Source organism: Peromyscus californicus, unplaced genomic scaffold, assembly GCF_007827085.1.
Source record: "Peromyscus californicus insignis strain IS unplaced genomic scaffold, ASM782708v3 Scaffold_13__1_contigs__length_99412109, whole genome shotgun sequence".
In the NCBI taxonomy this organism is placed as follows: domain Eukaryota; kingdom Metazoa; phylum Chordata; class Mammalia; order Rodentia; family Cricetidae; genus Peromyscus; species Peromyscus californicus.
This window is the reverse complement of record NW_026294424.1, coordinates 47118509-47145213: the sequence shown is the minus strand read 5'-3', so window position 1 is coordinate 47145213 and position 26705 is coordinate 47118509. Positions and strand designations below refer to the sequence as shown.

Here is a 26705-nt window from a genome sequence, read left to right as displayed (position 1 = left end):
TACCAGCAGATTTGAAAACCCGGTTTTAAACAAGAGCTACAAAAAAAGCCATGCTATGTATGAGGAAATCTGGTGACGATGATTTGTTATTATTACTGCTATTCCCAGCCCAGATGGTTCTCCAGATGAAATGGATAAAAACTGGAGCCTCTCTGTGGCTGGTGACAGGTGCAGATGTGGCCCCTCCGGTGGGATTTCATCAGGCACGCAGCTCACCACTGGGGCAGGAGCCTCCCACAGGCCTGTGTGTATTGTAGCAGTCCCCAAAAACTGTCAAGTGAATAATTGGCCTCTCATCTGAAGTCTTTAGAAGATTCCCTTCTGCACGTCCTTTGAAAGGCTGCATCCATCAGGCCCTTTGTTTGCAAGCAACAGAAACAGGCGCTGGCTAGCTTGAACAGGAACGGCGTTTATTGGGGAGACATGGGGGTCCTTCTAGAAACGGATGGAAGGCCAGCAAGCCAGCCTTTGAACACGTTGAGAACCAAGAGAGCCCTTGCAAGGGAGGAAGCAGGCATTTAGAATCTTGTCAGGACACTGAAAATTAACCAAACACATACAAAACCTTTCATTCTCAAAACCTGCTGACTGAGGGTGGTAGGACTCCATGATGTCTTAGCCTGGGCAGTCTCAATCTCCCTGTCAGTTACAGGAGCATGGTAGGTCTAACAGAGCAAGGCATGCTATGAAAAGCAACAGCTGAGGCTGGGAAATGGCTCCGTGGTCAAAGTGCTTGCCGTCTAAGCATGAAGACCTGAGTTCAGATCACTTAAGAGCTGGGCGTAGAGCTGTACGCATCTGTCACTTAGCACTGGGGAAGTGCAGACCGACAAGCCCAAGGGCTGCTGCCCAGCCAATCTAGATGTAAAGGAGAGCTCCAGGTTCAGTGAGAGACCCTGTCTTAAAAATGAAGGTGGAGGACAATAGAAGACATCAACCTCGGGCTTCCACGTACACCTGTACTCACACATGCACACATGCATACATCACACACACACACACACACACACACACACACTCACTCACTCACTCACTCACTCATCCACACACACATAGCAATAGCTGGTCTACCTGGGGAGGCTGACTTGACTTAGAGTAGACCATAGAAGAAGCCATGCTTCCAGACATCAGGGAGAACTATGTTGATTGACAGCATGTATGACAGTTGTAAGCAGATGGAGACAGACCCATACTGCAGTGACTCTAAGGTTACAATGACAAATAGGAGACTGGAAATCTAGACAGAATTTGAGAGGGGCTTCTAAAAAGCTGAGCATCCATTTCAGGCCTTGTTGATGGGTTGAGGTCTGAAAGGCTATGGCCTTTGCAGGGCTGAAGGCATGCTCACAAGCGATTGAAAAGGCGTCTCCAGCTACTGGCACATCGCTGACTAAATATGAAACCCCGTGTCCTAGCAGAGAAGACACAAATGCCCAGCAGAAAGGAAGCACAAGGGCAGAATTTTAAATTTTACTTGAAATTTGAATGCAACAAAAGGTAGAAGTCTTCCAGTCATGATAGAGGTGAACACAACCCCTAGTCGACTGGCAAGCCATGGGGAATCAAGGGCTAATGGTAGGAAACACGGTTAGAAATAAAAACAAAAACAAAGAAGGAAAAGGAGGAGGAGGAGGAAGCTTAGCAAAGACATGAGCAGCATGCTCTATGGCAGAGTGACTCCACGGTCTCACTACAAATAAACAACAACAAAACAAACAAACAGAAAGAGTGTAATAGCTCCGAGAGGGTGTGAAAAAATCACAGAGGAGTGGCTTCAACAGCTTGTCTAAAATTTCTAGTTTTCAGTTAAAAATTACTAGATTCGCATAGAAGCAGAAAGTGAAAAGAAGCCCAGGGAAAAGGCTGTCGGTAGAAAATGTTTCTGGGAGGTCCTCGGAGATGTTGGACTTCAGAAAAATGTCACAGAGCATTGAACAAATGTGTTCAAGAACCAAAGGAAATTGTATTAAGAGAAAAGGTGATGACAGTGATTTATCAGAGGTCAACAAACAATATCTGTTAATATTTGTATTAATTCTTTGAGAAATTCATCAAGCTTACAAAGTATTTTTGCTTATATTCATCCTCTCCTCCTTCCCCCAACTTCTCTCAGATCTACCCAACCCCCTTCCAACTTCCTGTCCTATTTTTAAAGCTAATCTACCAAATCCATTTTGTGCTATTTGTTCATTCATGGGTATTGGGCCATCCATTGGCACATGGCTGACCTATGAGGGACCACACTCTTAAAGAAAGATGACTCAGTGTCTCCCCAGACACCCTCTGCTGCCAATAGTTCCTCAGCAAAGTGTGGGACCTCATGAGCTCTTCTTTCCTCCAGGTTGGCATCTTGATTGGCTTGACCTTGTGCTGGTCTTATGTTGTGAGGTAACTATACCAGAGAATGCACATGGACCCCTAAAGTTCAATAGAAAGTCTTTATAGCTGACCAGGGGCTGTACTGGGGAATTTGCCCAAATCATGTAGCCCTAAGACTTACTGTTCTTAGCTTCTTAAGCATAAAACCACATCATGGGTTGACACCTTCAGTTAACAAGAACAGTTAGTAAGAAATGGAACAACAGAAGCCAAACAAAGTAAGGTTAGTACACTTAGGAACTTTCCCAGAACTGTGGACTATGGTGTATTGGGTCATTGTTCTTGTTTTGGCAAGTGTTAGAGTCTACATGCTGGGTTCTTAGGTCAGAATGGTGCCTCTAACATGGCATCAGTTGCGCTGAGGTCTGGGGATCTGTTACACTTGCACAGGAAACCACAGCTGCAGTATTCATGAGTGCAGAGGTCCTATCATGTCCAGAAGACACTGTTTCAGTCCACTCCTCTCTGACCTCTGGCCCTTACAATCTTCCCATGCCCTCTTCCTTGATAATTCCTTAGCCCTGGGGGGTTGGTGTTGATATAGCTATCCCATTATCCCATTTGTGGTTGAACAATCCCTAATCACTTATTTCCTGTGTTTTGGCCAGCTGTGAGCCCCTGTGTTAACTGTCTTCTGACGCCCAAAGAAATTTCTCTGATGAGGTCAGAGCTGCACTAATCTATGGGTATAGAGATATAACTTTAGAGGGCAGTTTGATACTACATCCATGTAGCAAAATAGTAACAGTAGATTCACCCCTGGCTCTGTGAGATCTCCAACCATGGGTTCTTGGAATACAGTACTAGGCATGTTTCCTGTGGACTGGGCCTTAATCAGATCAGAAAGTGTATTGGTTACCCCATAACACTCATACCACTATTGCATCTATGGGAATATCTTGACAAACTGGTTGGTACTGAAGCTCATGGGCTTCATAGCTAGGTAAGACTTTTGAGGACTTTCCCCCTAGAAACCTGAACAATAACTTCTAATACTATGAAATCTCACCAGCATGGAGAAAGTGTCCTGGTGGTACCAATTTATGGGTAGCAGAATAAGACTGATATGAAGGGCAGAATTCAAGTAATGGCAATGGAGATTTAAACAGGGAGGAGACTGAGAAGGGAAGGAAGAAGAGGGGAAAGGAGAGGAGAGAGATAACTAATGCTAAGAATGTTTTTAAAGGCCATAGGCAAGGTGTTGTGGGTTTATCTTCACATTCACTGGTTTATTAATTATGCTGTTTCAAATATGAAGTTGAACCTCTGTGGTCAAGGTTCCACTTCACTCAGTTTATTTTCCACTGCAAATCTGCCATTTGGTTCTTTTAAAAAGATAGTATTGAAGCCTGTTGTTTTATAACACACACACACACACACACACACACACACACACACACACACACACACACACACACACACACCACTGAGGAAAGATATAGAAAAGCAATAATGAGAAACCCAATATCAACCAAGCTGCACTCGGCTACAAATCGCAGGAAACCCAGTCCCCAGTGTTGACACAACAGAGGACACATTCTCTGATGTTACAGGAAACTTAGAGGCTGGGGAGTTCCCAAGTTGATTCATGCTGGAGTTCTCCAGAGTCACCCATGACCCAGATGCTCTTGGATTGCATGGTCACCCCGTGTCCTTGTGGGCACTGCAATGCCAAAATCTACACAGTGACACCAAACCTTCACACACTGTTTAGGCTGCCCTAGCAGAGTACCACAGATGGGTGGCAAAGGTAGTAGACATGCATTGCCTCATTGCCTCACAGTTCTGGAGGGCAGAAGGCCAAGGTCAATGTGTTTTTAGGACATTTTTTTTTCTTAATAGGGTTCTGAAAAAATGTGTTCCAGGCCTTTCTCTAAGAGTTGAGTAAATCTTGGTTTTCCTTGGCTTACAGCTACATAACCCCAGGTTCTCCTGACATCTAGGTCATGGGTCACTGTGTCCAAATCCCCCTTCTATAAGGACCTGAGTTATATTGTCTTAAGGACATAGTCTGGTCTGGGATGGCCTCACTTTAATTAATCGTATCAGTAATGAAGACATCCCAAATAACATTAGGTTTTTGAGCACCCAGAGTTAGGACTTAAGTATATATTTTGAGAGGCACAGTCCAAACCCATAGCACCTCAAGGCAAATCAAGTGTGATGGTTAATTTTACATGCTAATACGGTGGGGCAGAGGTCCAAGATATTTAGTCAATCACTCTTCCGGTCTTTTTGGTGGAGATTAAAGTATGTGGTAGGTACACTGAGATCTCAATGTAAGGTGTGTAATAGGTACACTGAGGTACCTGTGGGAGGTCCTCATCCAACCAAAGGCCTGAGCAGAACAAAATGACTGGCTGACCTTCCCATGATGAAGGAGCATTCTTTTGACCCATCTGCCTTCAAACTGCAATAGTTGCTTATTTTCCCATCTGTCTGACTCTGGCTGGCCCTCCAAGGGTCGGGAGGCGCTGTTCTTGGATTTGAAGCTTTCTCCTCCAGCTCCCCTGACTCTCAGGCCTTCAGTTGGAGACTGAGTGTAAAGCCACAGCTCTCCTGGGTCTCCAGCTTTGCAGATTTGGGAGTTCAACATGCTGCCTTCCCACTAGCCAATCCCTTGTGATACACACATACTCACACACACTTGCTGCACACTCATTCACACATACTCACATATGCATAAGCCAATCTCATGTAATCACACAGACACACCACACACACACACACACACACACACACACACACACACAGTCTTGCCTCTGCTTGCTAGGTCTTCTGAGTATCTTTCACCTACTTTTGCAGACCTAAGAAACCCTGTACAAAAGCTATTCTCACTGGCCACATTTGCAGACTGAGACACAATGATTGCCTTAGACCAATCTGAGTTTATCCAAGGAGCTTGGGGGAGATGTGGATCCAGGGACAAAAATCAGGACTTTACCCTCATGGAAGGAGGAAAGGGTCAGTCACCGTGCAGCAGAGGCTGTCGTCTAGGGCCAGATCGCCAGGCAGACAGTGTCTAGAGAGATGCTGGAGGATCCGATCTGGTGAGGCCTTTCCCTGAGTGGTCAGTGTGACACTTGAACCTTCTGGACTCTCCAGATGTGCAGACAGGGGGAGGTACCACAGACGAATCCTGCCACCTAGTCCTAATAAAAACAAACCTCCCTGCACAGAAGTAGAGTGATGTCTGGATGTTGCCTAACCACGTTAGATCCACAATTCATCCCGTCCCTCCAGACAAGCCCGGAGGTGCTGTTGCTGTCTGGGAAGTGCGAGACAGACATGTGTCAGTCTCTGGGAGGTAAACTGCAAAGATGAGTTTTCACAGGAGATGGGTCCGTTATGTCCTGCTGGATGCTGCAATGGATGGGAAACCCGCAGTCTCTTGTCTTCAGGAGTGTATACTATGCCGCATGAAAAACCCAAGACTGTAATCAGGAGGACTTCCTCAACGCTGGATATTGTGATGACAACCTGGCCTATTACTGTCATTTATGCCCATAACACAGTGACACTGATATGTGCATTCCCTTGTTCTCTCTCTCCCCTTCTCCCTTCCTCCCTCCCTCCTTCCTTCCCTCCCTCCCACTTCTCTCTCTTTCCCTTCTGCCCCCATAACTTATTCAAGCTAATAGGAATAGTGCTGGACTCACATATGGCTCCATCTAACTCCGAAGCCTGTGTCCTTGCCCTCAGTGTGTGGGAAAGACACATCTATTGGACTGTGTCAGAAAGGCTTGTTGGAGAGAAGGGCAAACAGCAAAGATCTTCTGAAAGGAGAGCGGCCCATGGAAGCTCACCTTGAGCCATGAGTAGAATTTATTATACGCCTTCTTTCCTTTCTGAGAGCCAGATAGAGAGGCACAGGAGGGGGACAATGAATCTTCCAAGGTCATGCTACAAGTCACCAGTCAAGCCTGGCCTGTCACTCAAAGTTCCTAATTCCCAGCTACTGGGCTCAGCCGAGGAACCACCATGGCGGGGCTCTGTCAGCACAGGTCCGGAATAAAGCAGCTACCTGCAAGATTTCCTTCTACCCTCCGACTCTGCAAACAACCTTCTCTTTGCCCCTCCTGCCAATCCATAAACCGACCCTGGAAATGCCAGGATGGGAACATCACATTGGCCATGAGGGACTCGGTCAACTTCTTTGCCTTCTGGCTGGTCTAAACAAACAAAGGGCAGTGTACACGTTATTAGTAAATACCAAGGCTTAGTTTATTGTATAAAACTTCAATCCAACAAATAAATGAGCCATCAAGTTTGAATTTATGTAGCATTCAAAACACATTAAAGCCATTTGACCATGACAAAGGCCTTTTCCTGCTCTGAATGATGAAGCCAGCTCTGCAAATACCCTTCGGATGAGACATTAAGCAGGTCCTTTCAGTTTGTCTCCAGGGACTGTCAAGGTGGAAAGGAAAGGTCCTGGCACTCTCTCTAAAGGATTCTTCAGGGAAAATCCCATCCTGGCTAACATCTCCTTTCTCTAGAAAAGGGTTTGTAAACCTGTGACAGGCAGAACAATGATAGTCACTCGACTAGGGGCATCCAGCTGGCCAGCCCCACACTGCTATTAACCTTGAGGTACCCTGAAGTCACCAGGGGATACCTGGGTTCTCACTGAAGCATGAGGAGAACTCATGCTAGAAGGTTCTGATTGCTTTTGTGGCCTGTCTCTGAGCATTTTCTCCATCTGCAAATCGGTTATGATAATATCTCCAAGGGGGGTGATGAGATATGAAGGTGTCAATGCAGGAAAAAGCCTTGTTCAATTCAAAGTTGGCACTATGCACAACACATGAGGGTCACGGGACTTCTCCCCACTGTCTCTGATTCTACAAACGGCCCAAAGCTCCACATTTTTGTGGGTACTCTGCTTGTGCCAGGAGCTCTTCTCGGGGATGGCAGCTCCGTTCATTGAGGAGAGGCTCAGGATTCAGCTCTCTGGAATTGAGTCCCGTCTGATCCAGGACTGGGGCACAATCTGAAAAGAAATCCTTTGACAGAAAGGCCTAGAGACACACAGAGTTCAAGAGAGAGGGATTTTGCTTGCTTCCCAGTGTGCCCCCAGTCCCCACTCCAATGAGGAGCAAGGAAACCCTCTAAAAATGTTCCTCTAAGAATCACCATCAAGAGAGAATTGCAGGGCCAGCAAGATGGCTCAGCAGATAAAGACATTTTTCACACGAGCTCGGAGACCTGAATTTGATCTCCACACCCCGAGTAAAGGTGGATAAAGAGAACTGAGTCCACAAAGTTGCCATTTGCGCTCCACATTCTCATTAGCACAGACACCCTCACACATATTATGGAAACACACATAATAATAACAAATACATTTTTAAAAAGCAGATGTATGGTGAGTCTGGGTTGGTGGGTAGAAAATGTATTCACTCAGCAAAGACTGTCTGACTGGTCAACATGTACTAGCATGGTGTTAGCTACTGAGCACCAAAGAAGGGTAAGAGGGAGGCCTTGCTCATTCAGAGAGCCTCACACTAACAGTGGCACCAGCAAGCGTTCTGGTGAACAGTGTGATAGCCCACCCATCCCTTGGCAGAGTCCCATCCACCCATGTTGTTTTAGAGTTAGGACTGATTTGTGTGTAGAAGTTTCTGGTCATTTAAGCAATTAATTCACCTGTATACATAAGTGTATGTCATATAAATATATGTAGGTGACATGTGTATTTATACAGGTACAAATGCACGCGTGTGTGAGTAGAGACAGAAGGTTGGCGTTGGGTGTCTTCCTCAGCTGCTCTCTATTTTATACACTGGGACAGGTTCTCTCACTAGAGTCCAGAGCTCACCAATTCGGCTAGGCAGCTTGCTGGGGATTCCTTCCCTCTGATCATGAACTGGGCAGACAGTTGGTCTGCCCTTCTGACCCCAGTCTTTATGTAGGTACTGGGAATCAAACTTTTGCTCTCCATGCTTATACAGCAAGTGTGTTACCCACTGAGCCGTCTCCCCAGCTCCTGGGGTCACATGTCTCCCTTCCACCTGCAGGACGTTGGTCATAGCCTCCTCAGTGTCAACCCAGGTGATTGATGTCCCTGGATGTTCCCTAAGGACACACCATACATGTCTCTGCTCGAAGGAACACTGGGCAACATAGGGACCTAAAGTAGTGAGGACTGGAGGAAGAAGATAGAAAAGTGAGGGGACAAACCTAGTCCCTGGTCTCCAGAGTCCTGAGCCTCTAGGGGAGAGCTGGGAAAAACTGGATAGTTTTCAAAACCCAGGGCTATACCTTTCAACTTCGTTTCAGCAACACAACCGCGCTGAGAAGCAAATACTCACACCTGCAGTTTCCAATGTAAATAAAAGAGGGTTTGAATAAGTGCCTTTTCCAAGGTCCAGAACTTATAAAGTCAGGATTTCATCCCAGACTCCATCCATCCATCCATCCATCCATCCATCCATCCATCCATCCATCCATCCATCCTTCGATGCATCAAATCTTTCCAAGACATCGCCTGGGCCCAGCACTTAGTGTAAAGTGCTCGTCAGATGTGGATGCACTCCCATAAACATATAGATAGGAAGGATGGAAAAAAGTAAACGTGCAAGTGAAAAGATGTTATCTTGCCTTTATACAACATGAATGGATGCCATGAAGGCAGTGCCTTCTCGAGAACAGCCAAAGGAAAGGACCTGTTTGGTTCCAGATGGCCACAGAAGGCCAATCTGAAGAGGGACAATTTAAAATAGCCTTGAAGGAGCCATTGAAATGGCTCAGCAGTAAAGGTACCTGGGACTCCCATGAGTTGTCCTTCGACCTCCACATGCACACTGTGGCACAAGGGGGCACACACACACACACACACACACACACACACACACACACACACACACACACACTGAGTAAAACGTAATAAAATAGCCTTCAAGGTAAGAAAGCAATCAGGGGAAGGAATGGGCTGAGCAGAGGGAGTTGAGACCCACTCTTCACAGAGCTGCTCAATGGTCTACTCAAGGGCAAGACCTAAGCAGTGAGGCTTCCACCCATGCTGAAGAGAACACTAGTTCTCTTCACTAGAGGGACATGCCTGTCATTGTTCAGAGTCGGGGCTTTCTGGTCCTAACAGTAGCCGTAGAGAGATGCTACTTGAAGGAGATGGATCAAAAATAAGGACGGCCAGGGGACCAGACAGGTGGCCACTGTCCAAACTCTTCCCAAATTCTTCATGCAATGCACCAAGAGAAAACACTGTGAGTGGGTCTGGAGACCAGGTAGGGACTGACCACCCAGTGACCTCTACTTAGCCTGATTTCTGAAGCCCCCAAAAAGAGCACGACTGCTATTTACATTTCAGTGTAAATCAAACTAGCTTCAACCAACGAGGCTGTGTAAACTTGTGTTTAATGTCAGTTTTATATTAATATTTACTTTAACAAGATTGATCGTTTACATAACAATGCATACGTAAAGTCTGGGCTACATTTGGGTTTACACACATTTGCATAGTGTTTACAGATTGATTGATTAGCCCGACTGTGCATAAATCCGAGTAAACTGCTAGTTGCTTGTTTATTTTTTCCACTGGGCTTTGTAGCCTATATCTTAATAAATGGCTAAACTGAGCCTAAGTCCTCTATTATAACCTTCACAGATTTAATAATTTTGAAAAGTAATTTTCCCCAAAAAAAAAGAATGAGATGAAATCAGGGGGGCTATTTTTTCCCCTTAATCTTCAGTATTGAATAGTTCAAAAGGAGGACACAGCTTAAACTGGCTTTCACAGAGATAAAACCAGGCCAGAGGGAAATCTGGAGTCAAGACTCTGACCTTGGCCCTTGCTGAGGGTTTCCCAAGGAAGCTTGGCTTCGACAGTGGCTTTGATAAGAACTCTGCATTGCCACAGAAAGTGAAGCGGGGGTGGGGGGGGTGGGGGGGGGGTGGGGGGGGTGGGGGGGGTGGGGGGGGGTGGAGGAGGTGCTACTTCCTTCCCGTGACATCCTGAGCACCGCCACCCGACTGAAGGATACTCTGGAGACGGTTCAAGCACAGGGCAGTCAGGCAGAGGGAAGGGGTAGAAGAAGAATCAGACGTGACGAAGACAGAATCTTCAGATGGTGCCTTATGCTCTGTGCTCCTGTGAGAGTTTGGTCAGTCTCTCGGCATGTGACCCATGACCCACATGGACATATGCAGGACTCTGGTCTCTGGTCTCCATCCCATTTCCCTCCCACCCACCAAGGGGTGCCACTTGTGTATGCCCAACCCTCTGCAGAGAGGCTGGGGATAAACAACTTACCAGAGGAGAAGACATGATTTCTTTGCTCAGAGCTTGCTGTCACAAGGTAGCTGGCTATTGCTGATTGTGTTTAGGCTTACATGCAGGCAGAAGGATATAACTTTTCATAGTTAAAAAAAAAAGCGGGGGGGGGGGGGCCTGCCTGGAGCTCCGGAGTTTGAGGCAGACTAACCAGACACAGGGCATCCTATAAGACTGGCCCAGAGTGTGTATTTGGCCTCAAGTGGGAAGAAGGACAATTGGTGACAGCTGCCAGTGACTGTGGAGTCTTGGATATTTGGGATGAATTGTTATCAAAGTCACTTAGCTTCTTGGATCCATTCTGTGGGTAGCAGCCAGACTTCTTGCAAGTCCAACATAGAGTTGTTTGGTCCCCTGGGCCCACTGTGAAGGTTCAGGGGTTGTTTTACCAGCCAAGTGGATGCAGGCTGAGGGTCATAGTTCTGTTTTTACCTCGAATTCAACCTTTGTCTACATATGTATTCAGTTTCTCAAGATACAAGTGCTTTCCCAAGTACTCCGTGTTTTCTGTGGGCATGTATTTTAAGTTTACAGGCTGGTATTGTGCTAAAAACATCTTGGCATTCTTAGCTTTTTCTTAACTCAGTTTCATTAGTTAAGAGTGTGTCTGGAATGCTGTATATAAACAATTGGTTGCCCTTCAGGGCTGTGTGCATTCCATAGCATGCAGCACTGGCATCCATCCCTGTCCCCATGGGTTCCATCAAGTTGTCTCCAGTTTCTAGTACTCCGGACAAGATTAAGGGAGGCATTCCCATGTTTGTTTAGTGAAAGGATATCTTGGCAGAGTTCCCTGTTCAGACCGGAGTGTTGAGTCATATGAAGTGTTTCACTGCATGGTGCCTCTGGCTGGTTCTTACGGTTCTGTTGCGTGCGTGAGAGTTCTCATTTCCCCATATCCTTGCCAATACTTCCGTAGCACGTGACTCTCTAGTCACAAGCATAGGCTGTGGCGTCCTGAGTGGTATCTGTTTCAGTGATGGCTTCACTTTTGTCTTACCCATCGTAGGCGAGGCTGAGCTCCTGACCGCATGTTTATTACCCTGTCCACATTTTGTCTCCATGAGCTTTCTGTTTATTCCCTTTGTCCATGCTCTCCTGGTTCTTGTTTGTTCCTCGGTTATTTACAGAAGCTCTGGGACGTGTTGGTTTTCAAGGTTTGCAGGTGTTTTATCCTAGCTGGCCACCTTCTTCCAGTTTTATTAAACGAAACTATTGATTTTGTATAGATTAAAAACAAGTGTGTGTGTGTGTGTGTGTGTGTGTGTAAGTGTACATGCATGCCAGTGCCCACAAAGACCAGAAGAGGGCATTGGATCTCCTGGAGCTGATGTCACAGACTGCTGTGAGTCACCCAGTGTGGGTGATAAGAACCAACTCAGGACCTCTGCAAGAATAGCAAGAGCTTTTAACCGACCCATCTCTCTGGACCTTATTCTTAATTTGTAGATTTATTTATTTATTTTGTATGTAGGAGAGTTTTGCCTACATAGATGTTTGTGCACTGTGTTCATGCAAGGCCTAAAGAGGCCAGAAAGAGCTTTGTATCCTCTAGGACTGAAGTTAAAGACACTTGTGAGTTCCATATGGGTGCTGGGAATGGGACCCAAGTTCTCTTACAAGAGCAGCAAGTGCTTTTAACCACTGGGCCATCTCTCTAGCCCCCACACTTCTTAATAAAGTTAATTTCATTAGCTCTGTGTGGATTTGGATGCCACTATTTTAACAGATTCTGACTTAGCCTCAAGAAGACAAGAATACTTCTCTCTCAGCTTCTATCAGCTTTAATGGAAGGTTGTTTTGATTTTTTTAACTAGACAGCATTGACCTAGAAGTCCAGGGGTCAGTCAACTTGGAGTGAAGAAAAATTATACTTCAGTTTTAACCAACTTTCAATAGACATTATTTCTTTTTAGTATAAATGTGGGGTACTAAATCATAGCAGTATTGACAGACATGGAATTTGTCACCAAAATAAGTTAAGTATATTTTTACTTTAAATCTACAGTTGGTAGAGATACCTTACATTTTTGTTTAGGCTCATCACGATTTTTAAATTACTGAAGCTTTTCAAATTTCATACTAGGTCTTATCAGTTCATGTTTTAGTTTTAAAGGCACATATTTTACTCTGCATTACTCTACATAATTGGTTTCCTTGGTAATCATATTCCTTTTTACACATTTAAAAACGTTATTCTGAGAAGGAGTGTGTAGGTGTCTTCAGATTGTCAAAAGGGTATATGGTAAGAGCCCTGCTGTAGAGCTGTGCCTGCTCCGCTGGGTCCATATCTATGTTCACCTTTGTGTATGGTTTGAATCGGATCCCTGCCTCATGCTATAGCCCAACACCATGTACAGAAGAATCTCTCTCTTCCTTGATGGGTTTGATAGCCATTATTACAGCATAGTTGCATACATGCTCTATCTTCCTCTGAGTCTGTGTTTATTCCGTCAAATCTTCAATCCATGCTAAAAGTTTAAAATATAAGAACAGGAATCAGAAGGAGTATGTCATGTCACACCCTGAAGTTTGCATTTGAGGGTTTAGCTTAGCTTTCTTTTTTTATTATGACATGTTAATTCACCCTAGAGATTATTCTAATAGTTAGGACTTTTCAATCATGGATGGTAAGACATAGTCTAGGACTGTTGGTTTGGGATGAGATATTTTGCATTCTTTACCTGGAATTGACAAAGTTATTTTTTTTAACTTTTTGTTTGTTTGTTTTGTTTTGTTGTTTTTTGGTTTTGTTTCTTTGTTTTTTTGTTTTTTTTTTGTTTTGTTTTGTTTTTTGTTTTTGAGACAGGGTTTCTCTGTTTAGTTCTGGCTATCCCAGAATTCACTCTGTAAACCAGGCTGGCCTTGAACTCAGAGATCTGCCTGCCTCTGCCTACTGAGTGCTGGGACTTAATAAAGGCCCAGTTAGAAAACAAAGGTCTCACAACCGTAAACTGCTCAACTCTGCCCTTGAAGGAAAGCAGTCATAGATGATAGAAGAGCAAGAAAACTTAGTTATTTTCCAGTAAACTTTACTTCCAAAAGCAGACTGGCTAAGGCTGGCCCAAAGCCAGTCAGCCAACCTCTGTCCTGTACCACTTGGGGTCTTCCTCACCTTACATAAGGTTAAGAACATTGGGAAACTCAGTAAAACTTTAATGAATGATGTGGGCATGCTGTCCTCATTTGATATCGCAGTGTTATTTATAATGTATGACATGCTAAAAAATTATAGTCTAAATGGCCAGTGGTAAGGATATCAATAGGAAAACCATGGCAAATCCAAATAATACAATATGGCACTGGCACTTAAGATGTTTTTGGATATTATTGACAATATGCACATGCTTTTGATATAATTATAACTTAAAAATAGAATAAAAATAATACATGTAAGATATAAATAGAGTTATAAATAGACAGAGATGTTGGGCACGGTGGTATACACCTGTGATTTCAACAGTCAGGCTGTTAAGGCAGTATGATTGTGACTTGGAGGCCAGCCTGGGCTACATAGTGAGACCCTGTCTGAAAAACTGAATTGAAATAAGAGCCTAAGAGGGATGGAAAACTGCTAGATGTATCAACACATTTGAGCATATACAGTTAAAGGTGGCTTTTATTTTCCTCGGAGATAGGTTGCAAAACTGAGGTACTTCTCTTCTCATGCCTGAAAATTACTGGTAGGATCTCAGCATTTCCATTTGCTGATGATCTAGCATTCATAAAGCCCTGGGTTCAAGCCCCAGGACCGAATGAAAAAAAAAAAAAAGAATGAGACAGTTGGTTGCACTCATTTACTAAAGCAGTTCTTAGCAGGTTCTCTATGGTCAGACTCAGTGTCGCTCTGCTTCTATCCATTTCTAAATGGGCTGTGTATTATTTTTGTAAAAAAAAAAAATAGACCCAACCAGGCAGTGGTGGCACACGCCTTTAATCCCAGCACTTGGGAGGCAGAGCCAGGTGGATCTCTGTGAGTTCGAGGCCAGCCTGGGCTACAGAGAGAGATCCAGGAAAGGTGCAAAGCTACACAGAGAAACCCTGTCTCGAAAAACCAAAGAAAAAAAGAAAAAAATAGACCCAAGGTCTCAAATATGGCCCCACCATCCACAGTATTTATGCGAGGTGAAAAGTTTTACTTATGCCGAAGACTGTTTAGCTGTGCTAAATGAAGCAAGTAAGCACATCCAGCGGGGTTCCTGCTGAGCTTTTATTTCTAAGGCAAGGAGGTTCTGTGCCTTACTGAGTGGTCAGAGCTTGGCCTCACACTCTGCCGAGACTGCCCAATACAGAGGTGCAGCGTCCAGAGAGGAATGAACTGAGAATTTATTTTGATTTCAGGAAGTGCTGACCCTGGAAGAATTTGAATTTTTGCCAGGTCGCTTCTTTATAATTTTGTCTTAAGAATGGAATTTGGTGTTATTTAACCCTCATCTGAAACTGTTTAAAGAATCACATTTTGAAACAGTCCGCAATTGTCCCCTTCACCTCGGGAAGCATTGGGCAGATAGGACAGCAGAAGCTCACTTAGTCACTTCCTGGAAACTTGTGATAATTGGGGATAAAGCAAAACCATTTGTGACTGGAAGACAGCAAGTAATCATTAATGGATAAATGTTCTAGAAACTGACTTATGAAGTGTTTGGGCTCTTGTCAGGAAGTGCATAGTATATGAGACTCTGCCAGGGGCTCTCTGATAAGATTTCTAATAGCTAAATGTATACTACCGTCACCAACACTCCCATTTTATAGACCGGAAAACTGAGGCTCATAGCTCCTTAGAACATTGTCCAAACTTTGTGTATCCAGAAATAATGGAGATAGGTTGCAAAACTGAGGTACTTCTCTTCTCATGCCTGAAAATTACTGGTAGGATCTCAGCATTTCCATTTGCTGATGCTCTAGCATTCATAAAGCCCTGGGTTCAAGCCCCAGGACCGAATGAAAAAAAAAAAAAGAATGAGACAGTTGGTTGCACTCATTCACTAAAGCAGTTCTTAGCAGGTTCTCTATGGTCAGACTCAGTGTCGCTCTGCTTCTATCCATTTCTAAATGGGCTGTGTTTCCTGTAAGATGGCCTTACTTGCAGATACTTCACTAGCTTAGACAAGAAACCCACTCGCCTTCCTCTTAGGGGTTCCCCTCTTTGCCTAACTCTCATCTGAATTACTGAGCTTGTATCTTACTGCAAAGCGGTGTGATGGTTGCCTGGGGAGTGCTGACCTTGGAGGGCTTCCTGTAGAAGGTACTTTCTGTCCCTAAGGACTGTGGATAGTCCTTCTGTCTTCCTCTTGAGCATCACCGGTTGCTTTCAGATTCGTCCAACGTGCCTACTCAGCCCTCACCCTTATGTCATTTTTCCTGATTGCTTCCTTCTAGAATCTTCCAGTGGTTAAGCTCTCATGACTCAGACTTCATAACTTGGTAACATTCTCATCTCAGCAGGTCCCACCAATGTCCATAACTAACACTGTCCGGGCTAGTTTTATGTCAACTTGACCCAAGCTAAAGTCATCTGAAAGGAAGGGACCTCAACTGAGAAAATGCCTCCATAAGGTCCGGCTATAGGGCATTTTCTTAATTAGTGACCAATGTGAGAGGACCCAGCCCATTGTGGGTGGAGCCATCCCCAGGCTAATGGTCCTGGGTTCTGTAAGAGAGCAGGCTGAGAAAGCCATGGGGAGCAAGCCAGTGAGCAGCACTCCTCCAGGGCCTCCACGTCAGCTCCTGCCTCCAGGTTCATGCTCTGTTTCTAGTTCTTGTCCTGACTTCCTTCAATGATGGACTACAATGTGGAAATGTAAGCCAATAACCTTTTCTCCTCAACTTGGTTTTGGTTTTTGATTGTGGTGTTTCATTGCAACAATAGAAACCCTAACTATGCACACCTTTAATCCCAGCACTCAGAGGAAGAGGCAGGTGGATCTCTGAGTTGGAGGCCAGCCTGTTCTACAAAGTGAGTTCTAGGACAGCAAAAACTGTTACACAGAGAAACCCTGTCTCAAAAAACAAACAAAAAAATAGAAAAAAAAAAGAAAAAGAAAGGAAGGAAGGAAGGAAGAAAAAAAGAAACGAAGAAAGAAAGAAGAAAAAAAGAGAAACCCTAACTAAGATAAGTTAGTACCAGGATAGTGGACAGACCTAACCAGGTTGTCTGGGGTACAACTGTGGAAGGACTTTGGAACTTTGGGCTGGAAAAGCCATTGAGTGTTGAGAGCTCAGTGAGCTCTTCTGAAGGAGCCTGGAAGGTAAGAATATTGCAAACAGTGCAGATGATGGAGGCCTGGCTTGTGAAGTTTCCTAAGGAAGCAAAGACTCTACTGGGTCATTTGAGTGAAGAATCTGTGGTGTCTGGTCAGCTGGAGCTGAAGAATTGGCTGTCATTAACAAGAGACTACAGCCACTAAAGCAAAAACCTTTTCTTTACTGGGACAGTAGATGCTTATTAGCCAGAGAAGGCAGCGATGATCAAGAAGAGACCATCATTGAGGTGAAATCTTCTGGAAAGTGTTTCCTGAACGTCACACACAAAAGCTGTGTTCCAGAGGCAGCCAAGGTTGTGCCTCACGCTGGCCACTGAACTTGGTAGTAGAAGAGTCACCCAGGTGGTACTGGTTTTGAAGGCATGAAGGGGTCATGGAGAACACACAATAGAAACTCTAAGACAAACACCTACTCACATGCTGCCCTACTCCTGTGATCTAATGAACGATTTTCTTCCTAATACTTTATACTATATCCACATTATTCATTTCTAAATGCATGTTTCTATGGCCCCTCAAGAGTATCAGTTCTCTGTGGCCAGAACTCCTGACTACGTTTATCACTACAGTTCCTGTTCTTGATTCCAACAAAATCCTCACAGAAGAGTTGTTGAGTAAATTACACTCATTGTCTTCCCAGTAACTCATGAATCAGGTGCTGGTCAACACTCCAGGCAACTCAGACTCTGGGAAGCTAAATGATTTGCCCAAGTCCCACAGCTAAAACTTGGGGAGTGCAGAAGGGTCTGTTGTTTATCTGTATTATTTAAAGACCTCCTACTGAATTTGTTGGTGAAGGGAAGATTCTCTTCCTAGGCCTTAGGAACAGTGGGATACCGACTCTTGATAACAGACAGACGACAAGGGTGGATTATTTGTCACAAGCACTCAAAGGGAGGAAGGACTCACTGCCTGCGATAGTTGACATCCACCACCAACTTGACTGAGTTTGGAATCACCTAGGAGACACAGTTCTCTGTGTGTCTCTAAGGAAATCCCAGAGTAGCTTATCTAAGGTCCCTCCTTGAATGTGGGTAAAACCATCCCATGAGCAAGGGTCTCAGACTGAATAAAAGCTCAGAAAGGTTAAATAGAACCCAGCACTGTCCTTCATCTGCTTCCTCCCTGCAGACACAATGTGACCAGTCTTCTCATGTTCTTACCAATGTGCCTTCCCCGCCATGATGAGCCGGACCACCAAGCCTTTCCTTGAGCCTCTTCCTAGGTACTTGTCACAGCACCAGGAATTGATGCATTGACCTGTGCCAGTTTCTTAAGGACTGCACTCTGAAACAGTGAGCTATGAAATTCACAGCATGAGGACATGGTGGTGCCCTTGTTTGAATAATTCTGCAGACTAACAAGAAAGGGAAACTCACAAGTCAGGGACAAGCCAGAATTCCACTTGGTTCATTTCATGAGAAAGTTGCTAAGGGGACCTTATCTGTAGTAGAAACATGGTGGAAAGGGGAACCTGTGGTTAGGCCATTTGAGGCCCTTTCTATTTCACCAGAAACCACAAGACACACTGCATTGGGGCTTAATTTTAGGCCTCACCTCACTTGTTAAACGCTATTGAATAGAGAGCATAGAAACCAGTAGCCCGAGACTCAGTAGGCAAGTTGACTGAGGTGACCTGAAATGAAAAAGGTTAGCCAGCATCCTCAGAACGAAGAGCCTGCCTCTTTCCAAACTACTTGGCAATCCTCAGGAGAGACCTTCTCATTCCAAGGTATTGCAAGGCTGACAGGGCCAACTTGTCTAGGAAGAGCCTCAAGGGCAGTATTTTAGGGCATTCAAGCTCATGAGGAAAATGAATGTTGGCAGCCCAGTGTCCTGGAGTCACTTCCACACCTCCCCACAAAGCCAGTGTGTTTTGCTAGTGTGATTTTAAATGCCCATAAAAATCAAGCTATGATGGGCAGAATATAATATCTTCTTGGAAGGGGGCCCTGTTTGGAGCAAAGAGCATTGAGACAATGTTCCAACTAGAGGTAACTGACCCTGGAGTCCTCCAAGATCATGCAGTCCCGGATAACAACTTGGCTGCAGAGTTCATTGAAGATGGTGTGCTCCCATCTTTCATTCCAATACTCAGGAAACCAAGCCAGGAGGATTGATGAAGCTGCAGAGTGACATTCTTTCTCAAAAACAACAACAAAATCCCAGTACGCTTGGCCTTTAACATTGAAGTTGCAATATTGGTGTCTTTATTTAGATGTGTGGTTGTTGTGCTGAACATTAATGTATTCCATTTTCCTTGGTACACGTGTATGGTCATTGGTATTTCTTAATCTCCACGTTCTCGAGGTTGAATGTTTTCTGTTCTCTTACCTGTCCCCAAAGGAGAGAGGTAGTGATCTCAGAGCTGCCTGGTTGGGAAGGTATATGGATCCACTCCCCATCCCCCATCTCTCAGAAAGCATCTCCTGCAATACCCTTCCCCTCCCTAACATGTTTGTACCTCACTGCCACATGCCGGAGCTCCTTTTACCGCTGGCCCCTCCTCCCTTCACAACCGCCCTGTGGAACATGCACAGGCTGGTTCATCACAGTTCCTTCATGGCCTCGGTCTTCTCCTGTTTGCTCTTGTCATTGTGCCTTCTCTCTACTTCCCCTCCACACTGTCTTCCTTAGCTGGCTCGTCTACCCTCACATAGAACCCTGCTCTTCCTCTTCTGTCCTCCTCCATGCTTGAGGGCTCTCTGAGCCTGAGAAGAGGGCAGAGCAGACTGCAGCACCAACTGAGAGGACCACACGTGTCCATTTCCTAGTTGTTTTAAAATCCCACCCTTCAATTTCATGCCCTTCACCTAGGTCCAGGCCAGCACTGACAGCCCGTGAGCAGCCTTTGCAACTGGCCCCACCCCATCTCTTCCACCCAGTCTAATCAGGGGATAGGGGGTATCCTGGCCTTGAGGTCCCTGATGGTTCATTTTGATTGTCACCTTGAGTGAATTGAGAAGAGCCTAAGAGACTGGAAAAGCATATATCTGGATGTGTCTCTGAGGGTGTTTCCTGGATGGATTAGCTAAAGAAGGAAGAACATGGGCACAACATCCTACAGGCTAGGGTTCTGTATGGAATAGAAGGGGGAGGGTGAAAGAGCTGGCCAGGCAGTCAGTTTTTCTCTCTGGTCACCATGGTGTGAGATGTTCCGTTTGGATCTGTCCTCCTCTGTGGTACACCTTCTGAATCTGTGAGATAAAGGAAGTCTTTCCTCCCCGTAAGTCATTTGTGCCAGGTCCCTGGTCATGATAAAGCCCACACAGTTTCTTTTCTGGTTTCTGCACTGAAGAGGATCCAGTTCCACTTCCCTGGAGCTGGACCTCTGCTCATAGGGCTGTAAGTTATAGATCAAGTGACTGCTCCCAACCAAGCCCACTGACAAACCTTCCTCCCACCTGACCCTCCCCCCCAGACAATTCTAGACCAGGTTCTAGACATTCTAGACATGCAGGATCTCTGTTGTTGTTTGAATCTTAGATGGTCTCTTAATAAAAAAAATAAAATAGAATAAAATGGAAAAACAGAGCCAGATATCAGGGTGAAAGCTGAAAGATCAAAGAAGCAGAACAGCAAGCAAATAGCTCTTACCTCTAAGAAACTCTGAGCTTCAAGAGAGTGAGTTCCTGTTTCCTCATGCCTTATATACCTTTCTCTGTCTGCCCTGCCATATTACTTCCTGGGATTAAAGTCATGTATGCTTCCCAAGCAAAGTCAAGAGATCTCAAGTGCTGGGATTAAAAGTGTATGCCACCACTGCCTGACCTCTATGTCTAATCTAGTGGCTGGCTCTGTCCTCTGATTCTCAGGCAAGTTTATTAGGGTACACAATATATCACCACACTCTGTGCCTTCTGGCCCTGTGCGGGTCTTGTCTCCTGAAGATGGAGCTGTAGCCAGGCCTGCAGTGTCGTTGAGGAATGGCCTCTTACCAGGGAATAGGATGTGGACAAAGCTGGCTGGAGGCTGGGGAAGTGTACAGAGTCAGGAAACCATGAGATGGATGCTGGTTCTTGTCGCAATTTCTTCTTTTTGTCCAGTCTCAGACTCCAACCCTATGACACTGTACAGTCCACACTCAGCATGAATCTTCTCAATTAATCCTCTCTGGGAACATCGGCACAGATATACCCGGAGGTATAGCTGCTAGGTGACTTTAAATCAAACCAAGTTGACAATAAAGATTGATCAGTACTGGAGGGAAGAAACTACAGAAGATGACTGGCTATGGGCCCTGCAGGTAGAGGGCAGGCCTGAGATCCCTCCCTGTCTCACCCCCAGGGACCTCACGTTACCCTCAAGAAGACATCTGATTGCATGAACCTGTACAATGGGGCCCAGGAAGGCTACCTCTCTCTGTACTATGGCCTCAGTGTTTCTCCTTGGTCCCCTCTCACACTTGAATTCTGGACCTACTAAATAATACATCCCTTTAGCAGGTAACACACCACGATTTCTTGCTGGTTCTTTGCCTATTTTTGTCCCGTTACCCAGTAGACACTTAAAGGAGGCACCACAACTTGCCTCTGCTTCTCTCTGCTCCAGGAACTGGACTTGGCGCACAATGTAGATTCTTGGGAGAAAGAGGCAGGGGCAGGCGAGCTGTGTTTCTGCTGATGGGATTGGCTGTGCCTCTGAGAGTAAGCTTGTCTCCACCGGGCAGCTCTTTAAAAAGCTTCGGCGAGGCCTCTGACTCAGCTGAAAAGGAGGTGCACAGCCTAAGTAGCCGGGACTTAGGGCACACACAAGTCCAGGTTGCAGGTCTCTGCAGTGTCGGAAGCTGTGGATAAGGATGCCAAGGTGGGCTTTAGATTAATGTTCAAACACCCAAAGAGCGTCTTCAGAGTTCCCTGTCTACGGGCTTCCACCGTGTCTTTTTCTATCGAGAGAAAATGTGATTCCAGTGTGAACCCAGGTTAATGCATCAGTGGCTATGAGCATCATTTGCATCCTGACTCCACCTCTGACAACCCATCCCATAGATCAGCAAACCTTCTCTGCCCGGGGACCAAAAGTCAACATTTTAGCCTTCAAAAGCATCAGCCTCTCAACGTGACTTTTGCAGCCCTAGAGAGGCCACAGGCAACATGGGAGCAAATGGCTGTGGTTGTGGGCCAATAAATCTTTGTGGATAGGGTGGGTGTGGTTGTGCACATCTTTAATCCCTGGACTCAGGAGAAAGAGGTAGGTGGATCTCTGTGAATTCAAGGCCAGCCTGGTCTACTTAGCAAGTTTGACTTCAGCCAGGGCTATATAGTGAGACTTCGTCTCAAAAAAATAATATTTAAAAATTTATTGACAAAAACAAACAGTAGGCCGAATCGGTCCATAGGCCATAGTTTACCATTTCTTCACATCTGCCATCTTCTTTTAAAAAATGAGAACTATAGTGTGCACCTCACTAGCAGACAGAAAAGTGTTACACGACGTTGTCTTTAACAATAAAATGAACGGAAGCCCTGGAGGCGTGCACATTAGGAACAGCTGATCTCATTGACACAGCACACTTGTTAAGCGCCCGCTATACACTAGGCACGGCGTATTCACGATCCGTATTAGCTAATTTCTCGTGTCTGTGATGAAAGCCACTCAAGGAAGGAGGAGCTTACTTTACCTAGCAGTTGGAGGGTAGAGTCCATTATGGCTGAGGAGGATACACAGCAGGGGCTTGAGGCGGCTGGTCACACTGCATAGTAGTTATGAATCAGAGAGAGATGCTCGCTGCTGCTCAGCTCACTCTTTCCCTTTTTATCCAGCTGAAGACCTCATCCTGTGGTATACATAGAACCACCCACATTTAGAGCGGGTCTTCCTGCTTCCGTTAATGTAATTTTCAAGTCCCTCCCACAGGACTATCCCCTTGGTGAGTCTAGATCTTGCCAAACTGACACCAATATTAACCATCGTACCATCTTACTCAATCCTCACAAAGACCTTGGAAAACAAGAAACTGTTATTCATGGCCCCAGGGAGATGACCCAGTGGCGATGAGTGCTTGTTGCCCTTTAGAAGAACCGGGGTTCAGTTTCCAGCTCCCACGTAGGGTAGCTCACAACTGCCTGTAACTCCAGCTCAAGAGGATCCACTGTCCTCTTCTGGCCTCCAAAGACACCTTGCACTCACATGCACACATGAATACACACACACACATACACACACACACACACACACACACACACACACACACACACACACACATACACACACACACACAGGTACACACACTTTGAAAATCAAATAAACATTAAACTAAAAAGAAAAAAGTGTTACTTACTAAGCCAGGCGATGGCAGCTCACGCCTTTGACCACAACACTCAGGAGGCAGAGGAAGATGAATCTCTGAGTTCAGGGCCAGCCTGGTCTACAGAGTGAGTTTCCAGGACAGCCAGGGATACATGGAGAAATCTTGTCTCGAAAAACAAAACGAAACAAAAAAAGTTAATTACTAACTGATATACAAGGAGTAAACTAAGGCCCAAGAGCTGTGGTCTGGAGGGCCCACAGGAGTCAAGAGACTGACTGAAGTCTCCCAGCAGCTCTTGTATGTAAATGAGCAGCCTCCCAAAAGCAAGTGCAGGCCACATGGAAAGAAGAGAAACAACCGAATATTTGAATACAAACAGATTGGCCCCTGGGTGTTCAGACCACAGGCAGGACCAGATATCTTCTCTTCACCATGTTAGCTTTGGTAGCTGGCGACTCTTTGTTGGAAGAGAGGGGCTTTTCCTGGGCACATGCCCAAATTTAAATCCTAAACAAGGCAAGCTCTCAACAACAGGCTCTGCCAGTGGTGGAGGGAGGATCTTCTCTGCAAGAGATTGCCTGAGTCATACGGCAACCTTCCAGAACTTTCTGGGCCTGCCTAACACCAGGCCTCAGCCCCACAGGGTGGCTGGAGCAGCCAGCACTACTTCATCGTAGAATTTCCTGCCTCTAGGAGGCCAGATTTAGCAATCTGCCCTCCACAGCTGGCCTCACGGTGACACTGGGCTCAGGGAGGCAGGGAACATGGCATCTGCAGGGGTGCTGTGCGGACAGAGATTAGAGAGGGGTTCGGGGGGACAGTGACAGGCAGTGGCTTTCCTGTAAAGTTCATGCCAGGAGGAATGGATTAAGGTAATTGCAGAAATCCCTGGCACTCCATCAGAGTGGTAGTGGGCAATTGCTTTGTCTTGCATGTCACTGGCTTTGGACAGCCTAGGAGAGGTGACCTACCCATGACTTCACTCTAATCCCCAGCCACTCTGCCACCCTGCGAAGGAGAGAGGATCTGAAAAATAAGAGCCTGTAAAGGAGGTGCTCCGACTGTACTTTCAATTTCCGAAGCTTGGATGGAGTTTCCATGCAAGACAAAGCATGGAGTTTCTCCCTGCGAGAGAAAGACAGACAGCTGATTCTCCCAAGGTTTCACATAACTGTGCCTGTGCAATGTGACAGGTGAGACAAATGTCACCTAGTTCAAGTACTGCACAGGGACAGGTGGCGGGCACCCGCTCGCAAGCTCACCTGTCTTTTCTCATCTCTCAGGAACATCAGTTTGCACTCCCCAAGGACACAATGCAGGCAAAGAGAAGGTGCCAGTCTTGGGTCATTCCTTACCGTCTCAACCATACTCTGCACCACCCTGTGCCCCAAACGAAACCAAATGGCAAGAGCCAGACCTTGGTCTCCACCCCACACACAGACGCTGTATATTTGTTTTTCTGTTTTTTGAGATCCCAGGTGACAGATACTGGAATCATTGTGGACAGACTTAGAAAAGAGGTAAACAATCCAAATGGCTGATCTCACCCCTGTCCTTGTCCTCTGTCAAAGCATTCTATTACATGCGCCCAAATAATACTAGATCAATGGACTTTTGTTCCTACCCAGAGAAAATATCATATCTGAAAACTATGACCAGCTATGGAATTTTTGCCATGATGAGCTCTTAGTAAGGCTGCAAAGAAGATGGATGGCCACATGAAGTCTAGAAAGTTTGGTCCAGCTTAGGGCTCGAAGCCTGTTTCCATTCTCTGTCCCATACTAAAAGCTTCCCTATATTGATAACTCAACAGTTTCCTCATTTGTAGGATAGGGAACAAAGCTCTCCATTCAGTACAGTGTGATCATTACGCGGACACGTCCACCAGGCAGTGCGCACATCGTGTGGACACCATCACCATCTCCACTTCATCACCAATTTCACCATCTACCGGGAAGGCATCAGATAGGACATTAGTGAACATTCTCCCGGGAAGCCGATCAATAGAACACATGGGCACTTGCCATTACGAATGATGTAGATCCACAAAGAGAGATTCATTTTAAGGAACTGGTCCACAGAAATATAGAGGTCAGTGAGTGTAAAATACTGAGGACTGACCAGCCAGGTGGAAATTCAGTCAGTCACTCATTCTACTCTGGAGTCCAAAGTCAGTCTGGAGGGAGAATCCCTTCATCTCCGGAAGATCTCTGTATGTATGTGTGTATACATATTTTCTGTTGGTGTACCCACATGTGTATGAGAGTAGGTGTACATGTGTGTGTGTGTGTGTGTGTGTGTGTGTGTGTGTGTGTGTGCATGTGTAGAGGCCAGACAGTAAGTCTTCCTCATTTCTCTCCACTTCATTTTTTTTTTGAGATAAGTTCTCCTACTGAACCTGGAGCTCATGGATTCAGCTAGACTGGCTGGCCGTTGCACTCCAGGGATCTCTCTGTCCCTTCATCCTCTATGCTGGGTCTACAGACTCCGGCCATGGGTCAAACTAAGGTTTCATGCTTGTGCTCATCTGTTATTGGGGTTTGGAATCAAAATGCCCACCACAGCCCCTTGTGTTCGCACACGACGCCAGCTCGTGGCACCGCTTGAGACGGTCATGGAGCCTTTAGGAAGAGCCTTGCTGAAGGAACTGGGTGACTGGGGGTGGACTTGGAGCTTTTACAGTCCTGACTCCCTGTTCAGTCTCTACTTCCAGACCTCTGATGCAATGTAACCCACTGGCCTCCTGCTCCGGCCACCATCCTTTCCCTCCTGTGATGGACCCCTTGGAACTGTAGCCACAATAAACCCTCCCCTCTTTTGTGGTGTGGTCAGATATTTGTCTCACATCAGGAAGGAAAGTAACTAACACACGTGCTTTACTGACTGGGTTGGGTCCCAGCCTTTTTTCCCCCCAAGGCTTTCCACTGCTGATTAGACAAGGCCTGCATGAGATTAGGAAAGGTTTAAAGTCTGCTGACTTAAATGCTGATCCCAGATAATAGACGCTATCGCTGCCACATCTGCACCGGTAATTGACAGAACAGCTGGGCACCATGGCCTTGAGAAGATGACACACGAAATTAACCTTCTCTGACTTTGGGGAAAGCCTGGCTTGCCAAGACAGTGAGTGCTGAGTAAGTCTTAAATTAACTACACTATTAAAACCAGCCCAATAGGCTGACGAGGTGGCTTAGAGGGTAAAGGCGCTTGTCGCCAAGCCTGAGGACTTGAGTTCTAGCCCCAGAACTCACATAGCAAACAAGGAAACCAAAACTTTTCTCTGACCTCCACTGGTGCACCATGGTATCATACAACCCTACACACACACACACACACACACACACACACACACACACACACACACACACACATACACACACACACAAAAATAAATAAATTAAATATTAAAAAATATCCCTCCATCAGTCACTGGACAAAGGCTCTGATGATAGGGTATCTGGTGCCTGTGGTGTGAAGCCTTGCACAGCCTTGGTGCAGTGGGGAGGGGCTTGGACCTGCC

The 26705-nt window shown here is 45.7% G+C and overlaps 1 long non-coding RNA gene across 1 annotated transcript; it reads right to left on the bottom strand.

The window, feature by feature from the left end:
* Positions 1-18577: 18577 nt before the first annotated feature.
* LOC128108420 (uncharacterized) lies at positions 18578-25475 on the bottom strand. The gene is made up of 3 exons (XR_008217466.1): positions 23216-25475; positions 22556-22711; positions 18578-21721 (listed from the first exon to the last, which is right to left on the bottom strand). It is a non-coding gene; the product is annotated as an uncharacterized LOC128108420 (long non-coding RNA).
* Between the last annotated feature and the right edge of the window lie 1230 nt (positions 25476-26705).